Here is a 26797-nt window from a genome sequence, read left to right on the forward strand (position 1 = left end):
TGAATAAGAACATGTACATATGAATATATGAGTGAGCGATGGCCGAATGGCATTGGCAATAGATGGTATAGAGTACAGTATGAAATGAGTAATGTATGGTATGTAAACATTATATAGTGGCATTGTTTAATGTGACTAGTGATACATTTATTACATCCAATTTTTAATTGTTAAAGTGGCTAGAGATTTGAGTCAGTATGTTGGCAGCAGCCCCTCAATGTTAGTGGTGGCTATTTAACAGTCTGATGGCCTTGAGAGAGCCTGAAAAACAGCTTCTCTCTGTCCCAGCTTTGATGCACCTGTACTGACCTCGCCTTCTGGATGATAGCGGGGTGAACAGGCAGTGGCTGGGGTGGTTGTTGTCCTTGATGATCTTTATGGCCTTCCTGTGACATCGGGTGCTGTAGGTGTCCTGGAGGGCAGGTAGTTTGCCCCCGGTGATGCGTTGTGCAGCATAGAAGTTAATGCGGAAATTGATTTTTTTTTTTAAATTGAACCTTTATTTAACTAGGAAAATCAGTTAAGAACAAATTCTTATTTACAATGACGTTCTACCCGGGCAAACCCCAGGCGGCGCTGGGCCAATTGGGCGCCGCCCTATGGGACTCCCAATCATTGCCGGATGTGATGCAGCCTGGATTGTTGATGCTATGAAGAGTATAATAATGTCATGTATACAGCGTGTGTAATAATGCTACTGCTTGTTTAATAGCAGTAGTGTTGTGGAGGGTAAACACAAATTCATTATTTTGCATAAGGGTTTAGCGGAAACAAAATGGGAGCTTTACTTTATTCACCGCGAACAGTGATCAGAGTTGACTAAAAACATTTTTATCACCACATCACTGTAATAGTGAGTATGGATCACATTCCTACACTGCAATGTCCTTCCTCCTCACCCAAGATTAAAAAGCCATTCTAAAAGCAATTTGTCATAGACTCTCCAGGAAGAGCAAATCTTCACAGCTCGTCTTGCTTGTTAAATTTTCCAGCTTAGTCCATTCCCGAAGAAAGACGACGGCCGGGCATGGACATCACGGTCTCGTTTGACAAAAGCAGGAAGAGGAGGACACACAATTCCCAACGAAGTGGTCAGACTGGCTTATGATGTAATATATAATATATATGCTATTTAGCAGACGCTTTTATCCAAAGCGACTTACAGTCATGTGTGCATACATTCTACGTATGGGTGGTCCCGGGAATCGAACCCACTACCCTGGCGTTACAAGCGCCATGCTCTACCAACTGAGCTACAGAAGGACAAGATGTACAAGTCCATCTGAGCCACGTCTGGCTTGAAGCTCACCACCTTCACCTGGGCATGGACAGAAACAATGATACACTGAATATAGCAGTATGCAAACAAAGCATGTTAACCAACATCGCAACACCTGTAAAAAAAAATGGATGTACTGGGTATTTGTATTTATTTTTACTGACAAAGAACATCATCTAATTGATCACTCCAAGCTCACCTTATTGGAAGAACTTTTGGATCTCAGCGAGGTGGGTTTTCTTGACCCAGAGCTTGAGGGCCCAGCGGATCTTAGTGAGGTGGGACTGTGGCGATGTAAACAGAACAGGCAGAGGTTTTCTTGACCCAGAGCTTGAGGGCCCGGCGGATCTCAGCTAGATCCGGGAAGCACATGGTCATGGTGAGGGGGTTATAACACATGGTCATGCTTTACCGACTGAGCCACAACGGCCAAGTGTGTGTATTTGTGTGTTCCCAGCTCATCGACTGAGTGTGTGTATTTGTGTGTTCCCAGCTCATCGACTGAGTGTGTGTATTTGTGTGTTCCCAGCTCATCGACTGAGCCACACGGACTGAGTGTGTGTATTTGTGTGTTCCCAGCTCATCGACTGAGTGTGTGTATTTGTGTGTTCCCAGCTCATCGACTGAGTGTGTGTATTTGTGTGTATTCCCAGCTCATCCAACCAGAACCAATCCTCAGCTGTACGTCCACATATGGCCTGGGCAGCCGAGCAGCGATCTGGTTCCTGTTCCTCCCTCCTACACTACATACTGCTGCAGACCCATATACTCCTGTATCACAGGGAACTGAGCTGGGGCACCAGGACAGGGCACCAGGACAGGGCACCAGGACATCTCTCTGTACTCTACTGTGTGTTTCAAGGCCTGCATGCTTTTACAGCTGTTGCTCATTTACAGAAGAACATTTCTCCCTGCGTGTGAACGGCGATCTGATGTCTCCTCAGCCGGACCATGGTGATGAATCCTTTCGGCCAGCATCCCAGAGTCGCCTCTTCACTGTTGACGTTGAGACTGGTGTTTTGTGGGTGCTATTTAATGAAGCTGCCAGTTGAGGACTTCTGAGATGTCCGTTTCTCAAACTAGACACTAATGTATTTGTCCTCTTGCTCAGTTGTGCACCGGGGCCTCCCACTCCTCTTTCTATTCTGGTTAGAGCCAGTTTGCGCTGTTCTGTGAAGGGAGTCGTACACAGCCTTCATTTCCCAGAACAAGAATAGACTGACAGGTTTCAGAAGGCATTTGTTTCTGGTAATTTTGAGACTATAATTGAACCCACAAATGCTGACGCTCCAGATACTGAACTAGTCTAAAGGCCAGTTTTATTGCTTCTTTAAATCAGAACAGTTTTCAGCTGTGCTAACATAATTACAAAAGGGTTTTTCTAATGATCTATTATCCTTTTCAAATTATAAACTTGGATTAGCTAATACAACGTGCCATTGGAACACAGGAGTGGTGGTTGCTGATAATGGGCCTCTGTACGCCTATGTAGATATTACATTTTTTGTAATCTGATGTTTCCAGCTACAATAGTCATTTACAACATTAATGTCTGAAGGAAATTTCCCCAAACCTTTGAACGGTAGTGTATGTAAACTAATTTGTGAACAAAATTTGAGATAAATGTTTTTTTTGTGCTCATGGAACATTCCTGGTATCTTTTATTTCAGCTCATGAAACATGGGACCAACACTTTCCATGTTGCAATTCTATTTTTGTTTAGTGTAGATGGTGTGTGAGAGATGTGTGGGTTAAATACAGTTATAGTAACAGTCCACCAGGGGGCAGTGTTTTACTGTGCCATGGCAGTCTTTTCATAGGCATGAACACCACCAAATCAATTAATTAGTTACAAGAAAGGAATTTAAATTGATATAAAAAGACAGACTGTCTGAATGCTAGGTCATGGAACAATCTCTCTGACCAGTTTCAAAGTGTATTTTTTTGGTAACTAGGCTCAATACCTAAACAACAGTCCTCAGTAATCATCTCTGACTACACCTCAATCACAACACTCACCTTCATGGGGCAGGACTTCTGGTCTTACACAGCTGACTACGTAGGCTGCCCTTAGGCCAGAGTGTTGGGGCCAGCTGCTTCATCAAGTCCTCTAGGCTTACCACGCAGTGGTAGTGGGTCAGGGCCTCTAGCTGGAAGAACTCACTGTAGGGGACATGTACCTGTTAAAAGGGGGACACAGCTGTGAGCGTGAGATTGAATCCTTCCTGTGTCTCATTTCTCCCAAAGTGTGCACTTGTTCACATCACTTCATGGGTTTAAAAGGACCGGACTGGTGAGATCAACACAAGGAAACGTGATTTTGAAAAGGTACATTTGATTCTGGAGGAGCTTGGTGGCGGCACACTGCCATTGTGCCAAAGACCCCAGAAAGGAGTCGGCTTGGTTTCCAAATCGACCTGAGGAACCAAATTGGCATTAGCAATTCATTATTTTAATTGGCTAGGCTATAGTTACACCAACTTCAACTATGAAGTTAGCTGGTTTAATCATAATTTATATGTAAAAAAAAAAAAAAAATCTAGATAGCAATAAATACATTAATCTACATGAATAAATCAAAGTTAAATAAACTTGACGTTGTAGGCCGTCACTGTAAATGAGAATTTGTTCTTAACTGACTTGCCTCGTTAAATAAATACAACCATAGCCTACACATCACCAGATCATTATTCAAAAGACACCGGAGTAGCAAACGTTAATGTTTACAAGGACAGTTAAAACAGTTATTACCCATGCAAGGACAAAATAAAATGTAGCCATTGTCGTCACACGTTAACTCTTTAGCAAACGTTAGACTAATTTGTAGCAATATTTCTGTAAAGAAATAACAGACCACAAAAAAGTTGCAAGTGATTCAGTTTCGCCGCCATTGTGCTTCATTCTACATCCCAGAATGCATTGGATACTGAAAAAAAAGTTTAACCCCCGAGGTGCTGATCTCATTGTTCAGCTGCATCACTAAAACTTCAATTGATGTGGAATTGGAAATTCATATGATCTTCGATGGTATTTGGAATCATTAGACACATGTGTGAAAAGAGAGAGGAGGGAGGGGGGCTACTTTGGTAAAAACGTTTGAAGAGATTATCACAGGATTTGTAGGTGTAAAGTAAAACCAACCCATATCCATAGACTAGTGACACTTTGTTTGGGTGTGGCCTCAAACCACATTACATAAACTCTTTAAAAAAACGGTTCCAAAAGGATTCTTCAGCTGAACCCATTTCCTGTTCCACGTAGAATATTTTTGGGTTCCATGTAAGAATCCTTTGTGGAAAGGGTTCTGCATGAACCCAAAAAGGGTTCTTCAAAGGGTTCTCCTATGGGGACAGCTGAATAACCCTTTCAGTTTCTAGATAGCACTTTTTCTAAGAGTGTAGTGCTGTGTGTGTGTTTAAGAGTTTAAGAGAGAAAGAGTCTGCCTGAATATTTGTGCATTAAAAACCCTCCCTGTCAACACTGCTGTCAATGAAGACATATGGTCTAATTGGGTGATAATCTAATCTTGTTTTATAATTATTGTAATTTAGAAGACAGCAGAAGTTAATGAGGTGTCTTTCGCTTTAAATGTTATACTGAACAAAAATATAAACGCAACATGCAACAATTTCCACTATTTCACTGAGTTACAGTTCATACAAGGAGATCAGTCAATTGAAATGAATCAATTAGGCCCTAATCTATGGATTTCATGTGATTGGGCAGGGGTGCAGCCATGGGTGGGCCTGAGAGGGCATAGGCCCACCCACAGCCAATCAGAATGAGTTTTCCCCACAAAAGGGCTTTATTACAGACTGAAATACTCCTGTTTCATCAGCTGTCTGGGTGGCTGGTCTCAGATGATCCCGCAGGTGAAGAAGCCGGATGTGGAGGCCCTGGGCTGGTGTGGTTACCTGTGATCTGTGGTTGTGAGGCCGGCTGGATGTACTGGCAGATTCTCTAAAATGATGTTGGACACTGCTTATGGTAGAAAAATGAACATTCAATGCTCTGGCAACAGTTCTGGAAGACATTCCTGCAGTCAGAATGCCAATTGCATGCTCCCTCAAAACTTGAGACATCTATGGCATTGTGTTGTGACACAACTGCTCATTTTAGAGTGGCATTTTATTGTTCCCAGCACAAGGTGCACCTGTGTACTGATCATGATGTTTAATCAGCTTCTTGATATGCCACACCTGTCAGGTGGATGGATTATCTTGGCAAAGGAGAAATTCTCACTAACAGGTACTGTATGTAAACAAATTTCTGCACAAAATTGGAGAGAAATGCGCTTTTTGTGCATAATGGAACATTTCTGAGATCTTTTTTTTTCAGCTCATGAAACATGGGACTGAAGCTTTACATGTTGCGTTTACATTTTTTGTTCAGTATAATAGACAGACTAACCGTGAGCAGTTGATATGTTCAGTGGTGACATCTCCCAACCCCCTTCTTCCGCAACCATGTGCAGATATGCCTACTCATGCAGACCACATACACACACACACACAGATATGCGTACTCATGCAGACCGCATACACACACACAGATATGCGTACTCATGCAGACCACATACACACACAGATATGCGTACTCATGCAGACCACATACACACACACAGATATGCGTACTCATGCAGACCGCATACACACACACACAGATATGCGTACTCATGCAGACCACATACACACACACAGATATGCGTACTCATGCAGACCGCATACACACACACAGATATGCGTACTCATGCAGACCGCATACACACACACAGATATGCGTACTCATGCAGACCACATACACACACACACAGATATGTGTACTCATGCAGACCACATACACACACAGATATGCGTACTCATGCAGACCACATACACACACAGATATGCGATATGCGTACTCATGCAGACCACATACACACACACAGATATGTGTACTCATGCAGACCACATACACACACACAGATATGCGTATAATATAATACTCATGCAGACCACATACACACACACAGATATGTGTACTCATGCAGACCACATACACACACACAGATATGCGTATAATATAATACTCATGCAGACCGCATACACACACACAGATATGCGTATTCATGCAGACCAGATACACACACACACACACAGATATGCGTACTCATGCAGACCGCATACACACACACAGATATGCGTATTCATGCAGACCAGATACACACACACACACACAGATATGCGTACTCATGCAGACCAGATACACAGATATGCGTATTCATGCAGACCGCATACACACACACAGATATGCGTACTCATGCAGACCAGATACACACACAGATATGCGTACTCATGCAGACCGCATACACACACACAGATATGCGTATTCATGCAGACCAGATACACACACACACACACAGATATGCATACTCATGCAGACCAGACACACACACACACAGATATGTGTACTCATGCAGATATGCTGTACTCAGAGACCAGATACACAGATATGCGTACTCATGCAGACCAGATACACAGATATGCGTACTCATGCAGACCAGATACACAGATATGTAGGTACAGACTTTCCTCAAAATCCTTCTGCTGTTCTATATGTATGTGAACCTTTTCTTACTCTGAATGTAGTTCACTCATTGAGGTCCATGACATGTATGTGACCGTGCAGAATACCAAATGAAATATGTGCTGTAATGAGCTCTGGTCAATTGCTACCAGGTTGTGGAACTTGATGGATTGGCTGTTCGTCCCATTACTTGAGAGGAAACTGCTCAAAGCCCACTCTTACAGGTTCAAATTCAGTCATCGCAATTCAAGGTATTTTCTCAGTCTCTCTTTCATGTGTTTTCTTCTGTCTCTTCGCGGCCTCTTTCTCTGTCTTTCTCCGCTCCACCCCCATCTCTTGAACACACACTGTTTTTCATTGTTAGAGATGACAGTGATGATAAGAATGCAGAGAGACACAACTCCCCAGCCTGAGACCTCCTTCAGATGGATAACTGAAATAGATTAACAGACGACGGGCGGCGTATGACTGTCATTTATATTTATGTCTCTGTCTCTTTTAGCCTCACTATTTCTCTATTTTAGCTTCATAAATGAGAGATTTACAAAACTTTAAGCCACAGGTAAGGTTGCAGAGCACCGATAAGACAGAAACATTTCCATAATCTGCAAACCTCTATGTATCTATTTGCATTAAAAAAATACATTTTATGTGGATGTCTTTCCATCTGTTTCTATGCTGTTTCTATGTTTCTATGGATCTACCCATCCCCCTCTCTCTACCTTGTCTCTATGTAGCTCCCCTCTCTCTACCTTGTCTCTACGTAGCCCCCTCTCTCTACATTGTCTCTATGTAGCCCCCTCTCAAACCAAATCAAATCAAATCAAATCACATGTATTTGTCACATACACATGGTTAGCAGATGTTAATGCGAGTGTAGCGAAATGCTTGTGCTTCTAGTTCCGACAATGCAGTAATAACCAACAAGTAATCTAATTAACAATAACTAAACTACTGTCTTATACACAGTGTAAGGGGATAAAGAATATGTACATAAGGATATATGAATGAGTGATGGTACAGAGCAGCATAGGCAAGATACAGTAGATGGTATCGAGTACAGTATATACATATGAGATGAGTATGTAAACAAAGTGACATAGTTAAAGTGGCTAGTGATACATGTATTACATAAGGATGCAGTCGATGATATAGAGTACAGTATATACGTATGCATATGAGATGAATAATGTAGGGTAAGTAACATTATATAGCATTGTTTAAAGTGGCTAGTGATATATTTACATCATTCCCATCAATTCCCATTATTAAAGTGGCTGGAGTTGAGTCAGTGTCAGTGTGTTGGCAGCGGCCACTCAATGTTAGTGGTGGCTGTTTAACAGTCTGATTGCCTTGAGATAGAAGCTGTTTTTCAGTCTCTCGGTCCCAGCTTTGATGCACCTGTACTGACCTCGCCTTCTGGATGATAGCGGGGTGAACAGGCAGTGGCTCGGGTGGTTGATGTCCTTGATGATCTTTATGGCCTTCCTGTAACATCGGGTGGTGTAGGTGTCCTGGAGGGCAGGTAGTTTGCCCCCGGTGATGCGTTGTGCAGACCTCACTACCAGCTGGAGAGCCTTACGGTTGAGGGCGGAGCAGTTGCCGTACCAGGCGGTGATACAGCCCGCCAGGATGCTCTCGATTGTGCATCTGTAGAAGTTTGTGAGTGCTTTTGGTGACAAGCCGAATTTCTTAAGCCTCCTGAGGTTAAAGAGGCGCTGCTGCGCCTTCTTCACGATGCTGTCTGTGTGAGTGGACCAATTCAGATTGTCTGTGATGTGTATGCCGAGGAACTTAAAACTTGCTACCCTCTCCACTACTGTTCCATCGATGTGGATAGGGGGGTGTTCCCTCTGCTGTTTCCTGAAGTCCACAATCATCTCCTTAGTTTTGTTGACGTTGAGTGTGAGGTTATTTTCCTGACACCACACTCCGAGGGCCCTCACCTCCTCCCTGTAGGCCGTCTCGTCGTTGTTGGTAATCAAGCCTAAAGAACGTTACAGTCTCTGATGTCCCTCTGGAATGCTACCCTTGCTCGGATTTCATCAACCTTGTTGTCTAGAGACTGGACATTGGCAAGAAGAATGCTAGGGAGTGGTGCACGGTGTGCCCGTCTCCGGAGTCTGACCAGAAGACTCTTCATAAAACTTGCTAAATCAAAAAAATTTACTCAGCCCACAAATTGTGACTGGAAGCAATGCATACATGTCCATTAAGTCTTTGTTTCCCTCTTTTTCGTAGTCGTTTTTTGGGTCGCTGCATGCGATCCATTCCGTTGTCCTGTTTGTAAGGCAGAACACAGGATCCGCGTCGCGAAAAACATATTCTTGGTCGTACTGATGGTGAGTTGACGCTGATCTTATATTCAGTAGTTCTTCTCGACTGTATGTAATGAAACCCAAGATGACCTGGGGTACTAATGTAAGAAATAACACGTAAAAAAACAAAAAACTGCATAGTTTCCTAGGAACGCGAAGCGAGGCGGCCATCTCTGTCGGCGCCACCACTCTCTCTACCTTGTCTCTATGAAGCTCCCCTCTCTCTACCTTGTCTCTATGAAGCTCCCCTCTCTCTACCTTGTCTCTATGAAGCTCCCCTCTCTCTACCTTGTCTCTATGAAGCCACCTCTCTCTACCTTGTCTCTATGAAGCTCCCCTTTCTCTACCTTGTCTCTATGAAGCCACCTCTCTCTACCTTGTCTCTATGAAGCTCCCCTCTCTACCTTGTCTCTATGAAGCTCCCATCTCTCTACCTTGTCTCTATGTAGCCCCCTCTCTCTACCTTGTCTCTATGAAGCTCCCCTCTCTCTACCTTGTCTCTATGAAGCTCTCCTCTCTCTACCTTGTCTCTATGAAGCTCCCCTCTTTCTACCTTGTCTCTATGAAGCTCCCCTCTCTCTACCTTGTCTCTATGAAGCTCCCCTCTCTCTACCTTGTCACCATGAAGCTCCCCTCTCTCTACCTTGTCTCTATGAAGCTCCCCTCTCTCTTCCTTGTCTCTATGAAGCTCCCCTCTCTCTACCTTATCTCTATGAAGCTCCCCTCTCTCTATCTTGTCTCTATGAAGCTCCCCTCTCTCTACCTTGTCTCTATGTAGCTCCCCTCTCTCTACCTTGTCTCTATGAAGCTCCCCTCTCTCTACCTTGTCTCTATGAAGCTCCCCTCTCTCTACCTTGTCTCTATGAAGCTCCCCTCTCTCCAACAGAGTCTTATGTCCTCCTGCGTATATGGAAGAGGTGGTTGACCTTTGACCTTTCCCCCCGTCTGACTAGCAGTGATGTCACACCGTCCTTGCTTTAACACTCCCCAGAGGACCAAAGAGGACAGCATGTAGACTGAATACTTTTTTAAAGCTATACTTGTGCTCAACACACAACACACTACATTGCTAGCATGGAAAGAGACTGAGCGATAAGGAAACCAGGTAGATCAAAGGTATTTAAGGGAATCTTATTTCAGTGTTGTACTTTACTGACATCAGGATTGGTTTCCCCTCTTGCGGCATGACAAGGTTATGATGTATTTCTGGTTTGACAGGCAATACTGGGTCCACCCTTCTGCCTTATCAACCTACTGCAGACTGCTGGTGTAGACTGTCTCTTGATGATACCACACCTCATCAAAAGTACTCAGTCACTACTAACCTCTCCTACGATACCTCCCTACCTAGGTCATTACCAAGCCAACTCAACAAATGTAGGGGTATGTTGTCATTGTGAGTAACTATTACTTGTTACCATACTACCACTACGTTATTACATATTTATTCTGCCTTGTAATATAAAGTGTGCACTTCCATATGAAGTAACATTCATTCAATCTAACATCAAAACAAGGTCTCAAACCCTGTTTAACAGTCACTCCTAAAGCAAGGTCTCAAACCCTGTTTAACAGTCACTCCTAAAACAAGGTCTCAAACCCTGTTTAACAGTCACTCCTAAAACAAGGTCTCAAACCCTGTTTAACAGTCACTCCTAAAACAAGGTCTCAAACCCTGTTTAACAGTCACTCCTAAAACAAGGTCTCAAACCCTGTTTAACAGTCACTCCTAAAACAAGGTCTCAAACCCTGTTTAACAGTCACTCCTAAAACAAGGTCTCAAACCCTGTTTAACGGTCACTCCTAAAAAAAGGTCTCAAACCCTGTTTAACAGTCACTCCTAAAACAAGGTCTCAAACCCTGTTTAACAGTCACTCCTAAAACAAGGTCTCAAACCCTGTTTAACAGTCACTCCTAAAACAAGGTCTCAAACCCTGTTTAACAGTCACTCCTAAAGCAATGTCTCAAACCCTGTTTAACAGTCACTCCTAAAACAAGGTCTCAAACCCTGTTTAACAGTCACTCCTAAAACAAGGTCTCATACCCTGTTTAACAGTCACTCCTAAAACAAGGTCTCAAACCCTGTTTAACAGTCACTCCTAAAACAAGGTCTCAAACCCTGTTTAACAGTCACTACTAAAACAAGGTCTCAAACCCTGTTTAACAGTCAACTTCTACAGGGATTTAGTAAGTTATTTTGCCACCTCTCCTGAGTGTAACCAAATATGTTTTGTGAAGAGACCTACAGCTGAATTGCTGTAATTTCATTTGTGTCTCCCTTAGTGGCTTACAAAGTGTATGTGGCTCTATTGTATTGGATGGTGTTACTCAAAAGGGCTTGTCAGGTTGTGTGTGTGTGTGTGTGTGTGTGTGTGTGTGTGTGTGTGTGTGTGTGTGTGTGTGTGTGTGTGTGTGTGTGTGTGTGTGTGTGTGTGTGTGTGTGTGTGTGTGTGTGTGTGTGTGTGTGTGTGTGTGTGTGTGTGTGTGTGCATGCGTGTGTGTGTGTGTGTGCATGCGTGTGTGTGTGTGTTTGAAGTCTGAATCCATACAAAAGTACAGTTGCTAGTGTTCCACTGTTGCTAATTACAGCTTTAGCCTAACTTGTGTGTCTGTTGAATATTGTTACCACTGAATTAAAGTGATTTTTTGGGGGGGGAGTGACGCGTTCCCTATAGAATCACAGCCAAATGAGCCAACATGCTACTGTCCTGTCACTGGAAAACCATTGTCTAAACACAATTCTGAGAACCAGTGTCCAAGGCTCAGCGGATGTTGTGTTCCACATGATGTATTATAGTGAAACTTAGCACAAAACAAAAAATAAAGAAACAACGAAATGTGATGAAGTGATGCACAAACACAAAACAATATCCCACAAACACAGGTGGGAAAAACAGCTACTTAAATATGATCCCCAATTAGAGACAACGATTACCATCTGCCTCTAATTGGGAATCATATAGAATCACCAACATAGAAAATAAACTAGAACACCACATAGAAATAAATGAACTAGATCACCCCCATTCATGTCCTGACCTACTTCACCATAGAGAAACAATGGCTCTCTATGGTCAGGGCGTGACAACCAGATACAGGTGATTGAGGGAGGTTTGGGAGAAAAGGGTGAGGGGAAAGAAATTCATCAAAATCTGTTTATTTATGCTCTCTCTGAAAGTGTAACACAATGTCTTCATTCTTACTGTACATGATGTAGTGTACATGATCTTACTGTACATTACGTATTGTACATTATCTTACTGTACATGACCACAGCCATGATTACCGAGCATTAGAATTCTTTACGAAAACATAGCAATCAAACACATATGAATATGAGCTGGGGAAATACATTTCTCACATCCATTGAAGCATAAGCAGGGCTGGGAACACATTTACTCAATATGTGGGATAGAACAACCAGGGCAAATGGCAGATCCTTCTTGCATTGTACAAGGACAGAGAGCCAGACACTTTCCCTCTCACCGTATCCTAACATCTCTGGCGCTGGCAGGCGGTGATGGCTCTTTTCGTGGTTATGCTATGCGTCTTAGCTGTTTATCGCCAGTCTCTGGTAACATAAACCACCCGTCTGTTTTAATACCAAACACATAAAAAGAAAAATTAAAAACGCTATACTAATTTCCCAACAATCGAGTACTCTGGGCCGAGACGAAGGGATGGCTGAGTATTTCACTGGTGAGGAAATACACTCCAGATGGGAACAAATCGTCCCCTACTAATTGCCATTGTACTCATTGATGCCTGTTTTTCTGGCTTTTTATTCTGAGATGGCAAGGGGGCCTGGGAAGGGAACACCACCAGTTTGGGATGTGGCTGATGTTTAGAAAGAAGCTCAAAGTAGAATGTGAGGAAGAGGTCAATTGGGATAACACTAGAAACCGTTTGGGATTAGACTGCATGGCTACTGATCTTTACAGTTTGGGATAACACTAGAAACCGTTTGGGATTAGACTGCATGGCTACTGATCCTTACAGTTTGGGATAACACTAGAAACCGTTTGGGATTAGACTGCATGGCTACTGATCCTTACAGTTTGGGATAACGCTAGAAACCGTTTGGGATTAGACTGTATGGCTACTGATCCTTACAGTTTGGGATTAGACTACTGTATGGCTACTGATCCTTACAGTTTGGGATTAGACTACTGTATGGCTACTGATCCTTACAGTTTGGGATTAGACTACTGTATGGCTACTGATCCTTACAGTTTGGGATTAGACTGTATGGCTACTGATCCTTACAGTTTGGGATAACACTAGAAACCGTTTGGGATTAGACTACTGTATGGCTACTGATCCTTACAGTTTGGGATAACACTAGAAACCGTTTGGGATTAGACTACTGCATGGCTACTGATCCTTACAGTTTGGGATAACACTAGAAACCGTTTGGGATTAGACTACTGTATGGCTACTGATCCTTACAGTTTGGGATAACACAAGAAACCGTTTGGGATTAGACTGTATGGCTACTGATCCTTACAGTTTGGGATTAGACTGTATGGCTACTGATCCTTACAGTTTGGGATAACACTAGAAACCGTTTGGGATTAGACTACTGCATGGCTACTGATCCTTACAGTTTGGGATAACACTAGAAACCGTTTGGGATTAGACTACTGTATGGCTACTGAGCCTTACAGTTTGGGATAACACTAGAAACCGTTTGGGATTAGACTGTATGGCTACTGATCCTTACAGTTTGGGATTAGACTGTATGGCTACTGATCCTTACAGTTTGGGATAACACTAGAAACCGTTTGGGATTAGACTACTGTATGGCTACTGATCCTTACAGTTTGGGATAACACTAGAAACCATTTGGGATTAGACTACTGCATGGCTACTGATCCTTACAGTTTGGGATAACACTAGAAACCGTTTGGGATTAGACTACTGCATGGCTACTGATCCTTACAGTTTGGGATTAGACTACTGTATGGCTACTGATCCTTACAGTTTGGGATTAGACTACTGCATGGCTACTGATCCTTACAGTTTGGGATAACACAAGAAACCGTTTGGGATTAGACTACTGCATGGCTACTGATCCTTACAGTTTGGGATAACACAAGAAACCGTTTGGGATTAGACTACTGTATGGCTACTGAACCTTACAGTTTGGGATTAGACTGTATGGCTACTGATCCTTACAGTTTGGGATTAGACTGTATGGCTACTGATCCTTACAGTTTGGGATTAGACTGCATGGCTACTGATCCTTACAGTTTGGGATAACACAAGAAACCGTTTGGGATTAGACTACTGTATGGCTACTGATCCTTACAGTTTGGGATTAGACTGTATGGCTACAGATCCTTACAGTTTGGGATAACACTAGAAACCGTTTGGGATTAGACTGTATGGCTACTGATCCTTACAGTTTGGGATAACACAAGAAACCGTTTGGGATTAGACTACTGTATGGCTACTGATCCTTACAGTTTGGGATTAGACTGTATGGCTACTGATCCTTACAGTTTGGGATTAGACTGTATGGCTACTGATCCTTACAGTTTGGGATAACACAAGAAACCGTTTGGGATTAGACTACTGTATGGCTACTGATCCTTACAGTTTGGGATAACACTAGAAACCGTTTGGGATTAGACTACTGTATGGCTACTGATCCTTACAGTTTGGGATAACACTAGAAACCGTTTGGGATTAGACTACTGTATGGCTACTGATGCTTACAGTTTGGGATTAGACTGTATGGCTACTGAGCCTTACAGTTTGGGATAACACTAGAAACCGTTTGGGATTAGACTACTGCATGGCTACTGATCCTTACAGTTTGGGATAACACTGGAAACCGTTTGGGATTAGACTACTGTATGGCTACTGATCCTTACAGTTTGGGATAACACTAGAAACCGTTTGGGATTAGACTGTATGGCTACTGATCCTTACAGTTTGGGATTAGACTGTATGGCTACTGATCCTTACAGTTTGGGATAACACTATAAACCGTTTGGGATTAGACTGTATGGCTACTGATGCTTACAGTTTGGGATTAGACTGTATGGCTACTGATCCTTACAGTTTGGGATAACACTAGAAACCGTTTGGGATTAGACTGTATGGCTACTGATCCTTACAGTTTGGGATAACACTAGAAACCGTTTGGGATTAGACTACTGCATGGCTACTGATCCTTACAGTTTGGGATAACACTGGAAACCGTTTGGGATTAGACTACTGTATGGCTACTGATCCTTACAGTTTGGGATAACACTAGAAACCGTTTGGGATTAGACTGTATGGCTACTGATCCTTACAGTTTGGGATTAGACTGTATGGCTACTGATCCTTACAGTTTGGGATTAGACTGCATGGCTACTGATCCTTACAGTTTGGGATAACACTAGAAACCGTTTGGGATTAGACTACTGCATGGCTACTGATCCTTACAGTTTGGGATAACACTGGAAACCGTTTGGGATTAGACTACTGTATGGCTACTGATCCTTACAGTTTGGGATAACACTAGAAACCGTTTGGGATTAGACTGTATGGCTACTGATCCTTACAGTTTGGGATTAGACTGTATGGCTACTGATCCTTACAGTTTGGGATTAGACTACTGCATGACTACTGATCCTTACAGTTTGGGATTAGACTGTATGGCTACTGATCCTTACAGTTTGGGATAACACTAGAAACCGTTTGGGATTAGACTACTGCATGGCTACTGATCCTTACAGTTTGGGATAACACTAGAAACCGTTTGGGATTAGACTACTGCATGGCTACTGAGCCTTACAGTTTGGGATAACACTAGAAACCGTTTGGGATTAGACTACTGCATGGCTACTGATCCTTACAGTTTGGGATAACACTAGAAACCGTTTGGGATTAGACTGTATGGCTACTGATCCTTACAGTTTGGGATAACACTAGAAACCGTTTGGGATTAGACTACTGCATGGCTACTGATCCTTACAGTTTGGGATAACACTAGAAACCATTTGGGATTAGACTACTGCATGGCTACTGATCCTTACAGTTTGGGATGACACTAGAAACTGTTTGGGATTAGACTACTGTATGGCTACTGATCCTTACAGTTTGGGATAACACTAGAAACCGTTTGGGATTAGACTACTGCATGGCTACTGATCCTTACAGTTTGGGATTAGACTACTGTATGGCTACTGATCCTTATAGTTTGGGATTAGACTACTGCATGGCTACTGATCCTTACTGTTTGGGATTAGACTGTATGGCTACTGATCCTTACTGTTTGGGATTAGACTGTATGGCTACTGATCCTTACTGTTTGGGATTAGACTGCATGGCTACTGATCCTTACTGTTTGGGATTAGACTGTATGGCTACTGATCCTTACTGTTTGGGATTAGACTACTGCATGACTACTGATCCTTACAGTTTGGGATTAGACTGCATGACTACTGATCCTTACAGTTTGGGATTAGACTACTGCCTGACTACTGATCCTTACAGTTTGGGATTAGACTGCATGACTACTGATCCTTACAGTTTGGGATTAGACTACTGCCTGACTACTGATCCTTACAGTTTGGGATTAGACTGCATGACTACTGATCCTTACAGTTTGGGATTAGACTACTGCATGACTACTGATCCTCACAGTTTGGGATTAGACTACTGTATGACTACTGCATGACTACTGATCCTCACAGTTCGGGATTAGACTACTGCATGGCTATTTATCCATAAACACATCCATATGTTCCCAATGACCCACAACTCTATTGGGTTTATTTAGGCAGGTCCCTTTCTTGTCTCTTGTCATCATTGCATCTGAATGCCCAAAATGGCGTCCCAGACCCAACATTTAATCAGAGTTAATTAGGTGTGTGGTATAGGCTGGGCTGAGACTGGGGAGTGCCTGCCCTGCTTTGAAACTCACTCTACTCTTGTTGTTCATGGTGGTTTGTATGAGCAGTTCTGGGATGGAGAGAGTAGGGAGGAAGAGGAGCTAGCTACCATGGCAGGGACTATGTGGCGTTCCATAGGGTAATTTAAAATCGATCTACAACTCTAAATGACAGACCACCACTCAACAGCAATCAACCTGAATGTGGCCCAACCACACAGTAAGAAATAACCAGTCACATAATGAAAGCAGACAAGTTCTGCTGGGAAATCGTTTCTCTCTTCCTCCTCTCCCCACACACACTCTCTCTCTCTCTCTCTCTATCTCTCTCTCTCTCTCTCTCTCTCTCTCTCTCTCTCATGTATTCTTATAGGCTACACTTTCTATTCGGTATTTAGAGTCTTGAAGGGGAAAGTAGCACAAACATTTTCACTAAGTAATGTGGGAACCGTTATGTAAAACAGCAGCAGCGGATCAATTAGTTTTATACACAAACAGACTTGTTTCTGTCTACACACTTAGAAATCAAAGAGTGCTATGTGGCACCACTTGTCCATGTAGAAAAACCCCTGAAGTCTTTTCGGGTCAGATAGAACCCGAGGTTCCAAATAGAAACTTTTCAGAGGATTTCCCTACATGGGCAAACGGTGTCAGACAGCACTCTGTTTTTAAATGTGTTATTTTCTGAGAGTGTAATGTGTGTGTGTGTGTGTGTGTGTGTGTGTGTGTGTGTGTGTGTGTGTGTGTGTGTGTGTGTGTGTGTGTGTGTGTGTGTGTGTGTGTGTGTGTGTGTGTGTGTGTGTGTGTGTGTGTGTGTGTGTGTGTGTGTGTGTGTGTGTGTGTTTTGAGAGACTGACCCACGTCAGTCTCTCAAAATCTTCCTGTCAAAAGTTGTGCTGCGGGATAGATTTTCTATTGTCCTCTTCTTTAACTACAAGTATCAGAACCTATTAACTGTTGAATCACTTTACTGGGATATTCACATGTTTATGTTACTGTAACATATGTTTAGCATAAAGCGATTTGTCACTATGGAATTTCTTATAATTTATTTGAGAAGTTTAATTGTTTGAATTAGAAGAGTTTTGGAATCTAAAACCTCTCTTGGTGTGATTTTGTTTGTTTGTTATATACTATTCCATTACTTTTTAAGGTTTAAAAAGGCTAAAAGTAGGTTGTGAATTTCTTCATCCACACTGAAATCTCACTATAAACTCCTCCATAATATAATCTCATGTTGAAGTTGGTAAACTCCATTTTAAACATTGTAAAAGAATAATGAATTGCCTATAGGTGTTTGATTACTAAATAAAATACAAATGGATCATAAAGGGACCTCCTCAAATGAATAAAATATCAATACTTTACTGAAATGAAACAGATGTTATTATAGTTATTATCAAAGTTATTATGTCATTATGACTTTTCAGTTGAATCAATTCAGATTCACAGGGAATCATAAATAGTTCCTGTATAGTACATCCCATGATTCCACGTTCCAAATTCTATCCAAACAGTTTAACCTAGATTCAAATATTCCAGGGGTTAAGAATCCCAATATTTAATGGGAAACATCAACATCAGAGATATACATCATATGAGTACTGCAACGACTTTAATCACAAAGAGTACAAAGAAATATATTCCCTACCACAGTACTTCTTTCTTAATCTTACCTTTTAAAAACTAATGTTTTTCTAACAGGTAACTTTGTACAAGACATACAGGAACAAATGACTGTAAAAACGTAATTTCTATAAAGCCACGAGAAGGTATGAAGATCGTGTTGAACAATTCACATTCTACTTGTTGAAAGATGATTTAGAATAGGCTATTAGTTGGTTTGAGTTGGAAATAAGTATGGGCTATTTGTTACAAAAATATATTTATATCGATACTTTCAAAACTTTATTCAAATACATGTATATTTGCTTAAATTATGAATTCGTTTAGGCTACAGTAGACTATTCATTATGCTGTGTATTTATCCAGATCTGCCACTAGTGTGGTTCATGCCTACAAACTATACATTTGAGTTTTCAAAAGCTCATAAATACGCAAAAGTTAGTTAAAAGTGATTTAAAGTTGTTTGACATAGTTCTTCCGAACATTTTTTCCAATTACATCACATATCAACACCACCCTTTCAACGTAAGCCTATTTCTCACAACAACCCCCCGAATATTTGGTGTCCAACTATCAGATGTTTTTATCAGTCCAAATTATGAATCGTTGTCTTGATACTTTTAATTTGCCTTTGACATTGCAATTTATTATCTTATTATCCATATTAGTGAACACTGTTGGAACAGGTAGGCTAATATGGTTAGGAGGTATTTCCTTGGCTACCAACAAAAATGTGTTTTCCCCCACTCCATTGAACCAAAGGCTTATTGAAGACTTGCTCCCCCACCCCCTACTCTCTCTCTCTCTTATACACAAACACATCCATCCGCGGTTTGGAAGCGTATGGGGAGGGGGTTTGGGGTGATGAGGAAACGGGTTGATACGCCCTGGAAGTAATTCTTTCGCCCCAAAACACAAGGTGAAATGGGACCACCAGAGCATCGCACGTGGGACCCGCACTACACATTCCAGAGCTGATGGCATCTGAGCGAAGAGCTGAATTTCTCGCACTTCTGTGTGTGTGACCTTCTGTGTGTGTGACCTTCTGTGTGTGGTGTTATTTTTGTAGCAGTGAATTTAACTCCCCTAAAATATGAAAAGTTGCTGGAGAATAATAGATGTTTTGATGTGTTCATTATGTTAAAAAAAAATATACATCATAATTTAGCTACTCAATTTAGTATAATGTCTGATGGTGTGCATGCACAGTTAATTAATGAGTTACTTGTGAAATTACATGAGACGAGATTTCATACCCTTAAACATTTTCATAAGCTTTTTTTTATTTTTATTTTTTTACAATTTTAAAACATCTATAGGCCACTTCAAATTATATTTCGAAGAGTTACTTATGAAATTACATGAATTATGAATAATTACACAAACTTTAAACTCTATATATTTTTTGAAATGATTCGTTCAGTATTATAAAACATAAACATAAACGAATAAACAGACCAATATGAATAAAGCAATGAGTGGGATTACTTGCAAAGCACAGAAGTAGGCTATTAGTTAGTCAAACATAGGCTACCTACAGGCCTATACACTTTCCTCTGGATATAATCTGTGTGTAATGGTTGATTAAGCAATATTGTCCAAATATTTGAGATAGGTGTTTTGACATAAAACACGTCTTTATTCAATACATATGCCTCACTTATCATATTCACCACAAACAATGCCAAATCAATAGGCTATAATAAAATGTACATCGAAAATAACATGAATATTCTTCAAACATATAGGCCTAGTGATCAGAATAATATATAGACTATAATTATGATACATGTGAAATTGTAATATAAATGCTTTATTTATCTTGCTTTGTTTACCCATTTATTTATTATCATATTAAGTCTGTCTAAAGTTTAAATATCTCTGTTAGTTATGTAGGGTAGACTGCAGTTGAATCAATTATATATTGCCATAACAGTTATTGGGGAAAAACCAGTCAATCTAGCGACAAAAAGAGTAATCTGTATGTCCCTAGTAAAAAAGTTTGCGAAAGTGGCCTGACGTCACACTCCCACAATGCTCGCGCCCCTTAACTCTGCTGCAGCCTCAGAGCGAGACAGACAAACTCGGGCCCAGAATATAGAAAAATTATTGAAAAATTTTGAAAAAATAATAAAACAAAAGATCGAGGGGAGAAAGACCGTGAAAGGTGGCGTGGGGTCTCCCACGGTAGGTTTGCGAAAAGTCGGTGATGGAATGTTACCGGGGTTCCATGAGAAATTGACTAATGCGGCGCTGGAAACTTTTTGGTGGGTAACTGCTCGTTTTTTTGTAAGATCTCATAATGTGGCTGCACGTTCTGATGTGTGCATGTTTTGTTTAATAAGATTTCAGATTATTAAAGCAACTTTCTTCAATGATAATCGATAGAATGATGTTCACGACATTTTAATTAACACGGATCTGTTGTAGATGTTCTGCAATCGGACTTGTTTTAATTTAGCTTATTTTGTGGAAGTATGTAAGCGTCGGGGTATTTAATTTTTAATTACCCGATCGTCTCTTCGCTCGAAGCTGTGTCGATAAATGTGTTACAAATGTAAATCATTGAAGTTGTAAACATTATGCATTGTGTCAATGATGGCTTTGGCAATGATGATTGATGTTCGGTGCAAGTTTTCTGCTTATGGCAGAATTTTAAACAATTTCCGAATATTTATGATGGTGAGCATGCTACTGCAGCAGAGCGAGTGAGATAGAAGAGGGGACGTCCCTGTTGTATTTGAAAGAGTAAACAACTCTGAAAAAAAGTACCTACACATGTCACTTTCGATGTATCCTTATTCGTGGAAGTTGTTGCTTGATTTCTAGGCGCTCAAAAGGCGTCACATTATAGAAGTGAAGAACTATTTCAGTGTTTTCCTTCGACTGTTCGTCCATGCTGTAATGGCTTGTGTCATTTGTTTTTGTCGCTGATCGGATGTTTCTGGCGGATTGAGGGGCTATGTGACTTTTGTGTCTCTTGCCTTGTATGTTCCTTGTAAGGGCTAAATAATAGCCCTTTGGAAGGGGGCAGGGTTATGTTATGGATGTGGGGGCTCAGCTCATTTAATTTCATATGCACACTAATACATCTGTGATTGTTTTTGCTGTTTTGTTGTTCTGTTGTGGAACTTTGCTATTTCGTTTCTAACTGTTTTGTCAAACAACATTAGGCTCTAAGAAAAAAACACATTCGGAGAAGCAGAATGTCAGCAGTGGATGATCTAATTAAATATTTGTAATATTTTAGACATTAGGCCTATTTTTGTATTTGGATGTGTTTTAGATCACTTTTGTGTTTTGATGAAGCCTAGATTATACACGCAAACATAAGACTTCCTGTAATTATTTCGTCAAGGATCAAAATATTAGTCTAATATTACGTGCATTACATTGTAACAACAGAGAACGTTGTGTGCTGATAGATACGCTGTTTGATTAGTTGTCATCAATTGGACCAGCCCACGTTGCAATAACAGAATGGAGCCTGAAACATTGAGCAACATGTCGAAACTCCTGTGATTTAGTGCCTGTTTGGAAACTCCAGTTTAATTTGAGTATTTCCAGTAATTTTGACGTTACTAAACTAGTCTACTTTATTATTAGGCTGCTAACTGCTTATTGGATGTTCGACGACCTATACAGGCTATGCGTTCCGCGTGAAAGTAAGGCTAATTTACTTGCTATAAAGTAAGCCTTTAGTTACAATGTTACTTCATTTGGCAACAGTGTTGCTTCATTTGGCAACATTGTATGCTAAATAAACAACATGAGTCCTTGAAAAAATGAAACAGCCGACTGTAGGCTACATTTATGGTTAGTTAGCCCAATGTCTAGCCCAGCCTTTCTACTAATCACCACCAAGTCTTGGAGGCAACAACAAAAAATCCTCCTCGCCGCCATGGCAGGTCTGACACGAGCATGCTCCCTCCGTCAAGGCCTCACTTCCACTGCCTCGAGACACATAATAAGGAAATGGAAGTGAGAACGTCACGAGACAATGCTTTTGTTATTGACAATAACAGTACAAGTACAAGTTGAGACGCATATGCAGTTTGTTTTTCCACATTATTTCTGTGTGAGTAACCCTCAAAAAAAGACCAGAATTCTTGACAGCAAGACTTAGATCAAACTAACGTTTTTTAAAAACTACAAAAAACGTGGTAACATGATGCACGTGTATGCTACAAAGTCATATGGAATAGATACATATATTGTAGCTATAGTCTACTTCTGCAAAAGTATATTTGTAACTCCACAACAGATTAACTACGACCCCCCTCTCCAATAGTCAAAACTAACCATTGTGACTAGGACAATTTGAACAGAAATGTTTATTTACACATTTCAAAGTTAACAGCTTTTAGAAACACATGTTCTTTGTGGAAAATACAGTTTATGACTTACAAATAACTTGGTAATATCATATTACACATGACTTAATATATAGTTTTTTTTCTCACCCTTGTTTATGTAGATAAAGATAACTACGTTTTCTTTAGCAGTAGGGAAGTTTTTATGGATAAACATTTGGAAACACTATAGTCAAACATCTTCTTCTGATTACCTTACACATGAATTTAGCCCGTGTGGTTGGAAGGCAACAATCTGCATGTTTGCCTTGGTGATCGAGAAATGTGTTTGCGTGTATGTGTGTGGTGGAGGGAGGGAGGTCTCCTCTCTTCCTCTGGAAATGTCCCACAATCCCCTTCACCTCTGTGGGTATGAGGCTGATTTCCATGAGAAAAGAGCATCATTTGGGTTAATGGGAAGGACAGCCCTCGGAAAGGACACATGGCAGTTAACCACAGGAGAACAGGAACATCTCTGATACTATTCTTTGTATTTCTTCACCTTCTGGGGAGGTGAAGGGGATTGTGGGACATATCCAGAGGAGTGGCGAGGAGTGGGGACAGTGGGTTCATGTGAGAATGGATGTTAGCATCAGGGCAGCAACAAGATTGTTCTATTTGTTATTTTCTCAGCATGAGAAAAACAGTCCGATTGGGAGCCTGAGAACTGCTGTGGATCATGGGCATCAGTGGCAGTCTGTCTCTCAAAATGTGTGCACGTGCGCGTGCGTGTCAACCGAGAAGGGAAAGATTATTTATTTGTGTTACGCAACGTTTCACACACAGTAGCCGAGTTGACTGTTGAACCCTGTGGTTGTTTAGGTCACTCCAACTCAGCCCATAAAACTGGAAAAGGATGAAGAGGGTGAGGGAGACGGAGATAACATCAGAGCCATGTTCACAGGGCTAATATCACTCCCCAACAGATCCCCAGTGAGAGCTGCTGAACAGTCCACCAACATAGAGATAGATACCCATCTGTCTGGGTCAAAACATAGCGATGGGCAACATGATTCATCACACAAACAATTATGTTGTGTTTATTTCATCAATGTAGTTATGGAATCATCTTATTCTAAGATTCAGTTAAGATGTGACGTTTTTAATGTTTGGATATCACAGTTTTATGTTCCTAAAGCGTTTGTCACTCCCCAGATTTTTCTGTCAGCTTTGTTTCTGATTCCAAGCTGTTCAATACCTGTTATTGTAACCTTTCAGTTATGGGTAAGCTACTGCCTGTTATTGTAACCTTTCAGTTATGGGTAAGCTACTGCCTGTTATTGTAACCTTTCAGTTATGGGTAAGCTACTGCCTGTTATTGTAACCTTTCAGTTATGGGTAAGCTACTGCCTGTTATTGTAACCTTTCAGTTATGGGTAAGCTACTGGCTGTTATTGTAACCTTTCAGTTATGGGTAAGCTACTGCCTGTTATTGTAACCTTTCAGTTATGGGTAAGCTACTGCCTGTTATTGTAACCTTTCAGTTATGGGTAAGCTACTGCCTGTTATTGTAACCTTTCAGTTATGGGTAAGCTACTGCCTGTTATTGTAACCTTTCAGTTATGGGTAAGCTACTGCCTGTTATTGTAACCTTTCAGTTATGGGTAAGCTACTGCCTGTTATTTCATTTTGGCGAAGACAAGAGTTGGTGAAACATGAGAACGTTCTCAGAATGAATGCTGTTGCTGCCCTCAGGACATGATCCAGCCAGTTTTCCTTCAATTCTCAAAGAGGTTTTAGAACATTCTTTCATGGCATTGCCATGGCAGAGAGAAGAGTGATGCTGTCTGTCTGGATTACAGACTGACAGGAAGCAGAACTCCTGTATGCATATGAGAACACACGTGTATACAGGCACGACGCTCACATGCAAGCACACGCACACACACACACGGACACGCGCCACGCAAGGACACACACATCACGCAAGGACACACACACTCATATGTAAGCATGTGTTCTTACATATAAGTGTCAGATCTTAATTTGAGCCAGTTTGCTACAGCAGGAAAGTAATCCTGCAGCAACATGATATAATAATTATTATGTGAATTATAATTAATGGACATTCTTGTAGGGGTTGATACATTTTTCTTCAGAAGTCTTTTTTAACGTGGAATACACCAGAATTTTGCATTTCCTGCTGTGCAGTAAAATTCTCAGCAACAAAAGAGTGATCAAATTAGAATCCTACATCTGTACACTCATAAACACATGACACACTCGGCCACATACACATTTACTCACATACAATACATGCAGAGTGGTAGACGTTTCTTTGGGCCCTTGCAGAGTGCATGTCTGAAACGGTAAGAGGACGCTACATGCTTGAACCACATACTGCCACTTTTCCTTGTGGAACTTTTTCTGGGAAGAACGGGGCAGCTGTGGCTTTTCAGGACCTAGTTCCATCCATCATAAAGCACCCATGGTTTACACACACTTACACCCCTCCTTTCCCTCTGTCTCTCTCCATCCTCCTCCATCCATAGACTGGGGCTTTACACCCCTCCTTTCCCTCTGTCTCTCTCCGTCCTCCTCCATCCATAGACTGGGGCTTTACACCCCTCCTTTCCCTCTGTCTCTCTCCGTCCTCCTCCATCCATAGACTGGGGCTTTACACCCCTCCTTTCCCTCTGTTTCTCTCCATCCTCCTCCATCCATAGACTGGGGCTTTACACCCCTCCTTTCCCTCTGTCTCTCTCCGTCCTCCTCCATCCATAGACTGGGGCTTACACCCCTCTTTTCCCTCTGTCTTCTCCATCCTCCTCCATCCATCACCCCTCCTTTCCCTCTGTCTCTCTCTGTCCTCCTCCATCCATCTCATCCATAGACTGGGGCTTTACACCCCTCCTTTCCCTCTGTCTCTCTCCATCCTCCTCCATCCAAAGACTGGGGCTTTACACCCCTCCTTTCCCGCTGTCTCTCTCTCCTCCTCCATCCATCTCATAAAGACTGGGGCTTTACACCCCTCCTTTCCCTCTGTCTCTCTCCGTCCTCCTCCATCCATCCATCCAAAGACTGGGGCTTTACACCCCTCCCCCTCTGTCTCTTCCTCCTCCATCTGGGGCTTTACACCCCTCCTTTCCCTCTGTCTCTCTCCGTCCTCCTCCATCCATCTCATCCAAAGACTGGGGCTTTACACCCCTCCTTTCCCTCTGTCTCTCTCCATCCTCCTCCATCCATAGACTGGGGCTTTACACCCCTCCTTTCCCTCTGTCTCTCTCCGTCCTCCTCCATCCATCTCATCCATAGACTGGGGCTTTACACCCCTCCTTTCCCTCTGTCTCTCTCCGTCCTCCTCCATCCATCTCATCCATAGACTGGGGCTTTACACCCCTCCTTTCCCTCTGTCTCTCTCCATCCTCCTCCATCCATAGACCTTTTACACCCCTCCTTTCCCTCTGTCTCTCTCCATCCTCCTCCATCCATCTCATCCATAGACTGGGGCTTTACACCCCTCCTTTCCCTCTGTCTCTCTCCGTCCTCCTCCATCCATCTCATCCATAGACTGGGGCTTTACACCCCTCCTTTCCCTCTGTCTCTCTCCATCCTCCTCCATCCATCTCATCCAAAGACTGGGGCCATCCTTTCCCTCTGTCTCTCTCCATCCTCCTCCATCCATAGACTGGGGCTTTTACACCCCTCCTTTCCCTCTGTCTCTCTCCATCCTCCTCCATCCATCTCATCCATAGACTGGGGCTTTACACCCCTCCTTTCCCTCTCTCTCTCTCTCCGTCCTCCTCCATCCATCTCATCCATAGACTGG

At 41.9% G+C, this 26797-nt stretch overlaps 1 protein-coding gene and 1 long non-coding RNA gene across 2 annotated transcripts in view; one reads left to right on the forward strand and one right to left on the reverse strand.

Annotated features, from left to right (window-relative positions):
* Window positions 1–1179: 1179 nt before the first annotated feature.
* Window positions 1180–4276, reverse strand: LOC118372843 (uncharacterized). Its single transcript, XR_008082494.1, has 3 exons — window positions 4031–4276; window positions 1479–3459; window positions 1180–1318 (listed from the first exon to the last, which is right to left on the reverse strand). It is a non-coding gene; the product is annotated as an uncharacterized LOC118372843 (long non-coding RNA).
* Window positions 4277–20723: 16447 nt separating this feature from the next.
* LOC118376469 (zinc finger protein PLAGL2-like) overlaps window positions 20724–26797 on the forward strand; it is a 54203-nt gene continuing 48129 nt past the window's right edge. The window contains exon 1 of the mRNA XM_052481603.1: window positions 20724–20943. The gene's annotated coding sequence lies outside the window, so the exon portion shown is untranslated. The remainder of the gene's footprint in view (window positions 20944–26797) is intronic.

The sequence above is a fragment of the Oncorhynchus keta genome, chromosome 27 (assembly GCF_023373465.1).
Source record: "Oncorhynchus keta strain PuntledgeMale-10-30-2019 chromosome 27, Oket_V2, whole genome shotgun sequence".
Classification (NCBI taxonomy): Eukaryota; Metazoa; Chordata; class Actinopteri; order Salmoniformes; family Salmonidae; genus Oncorhynchus; species Oncorhynchus keta.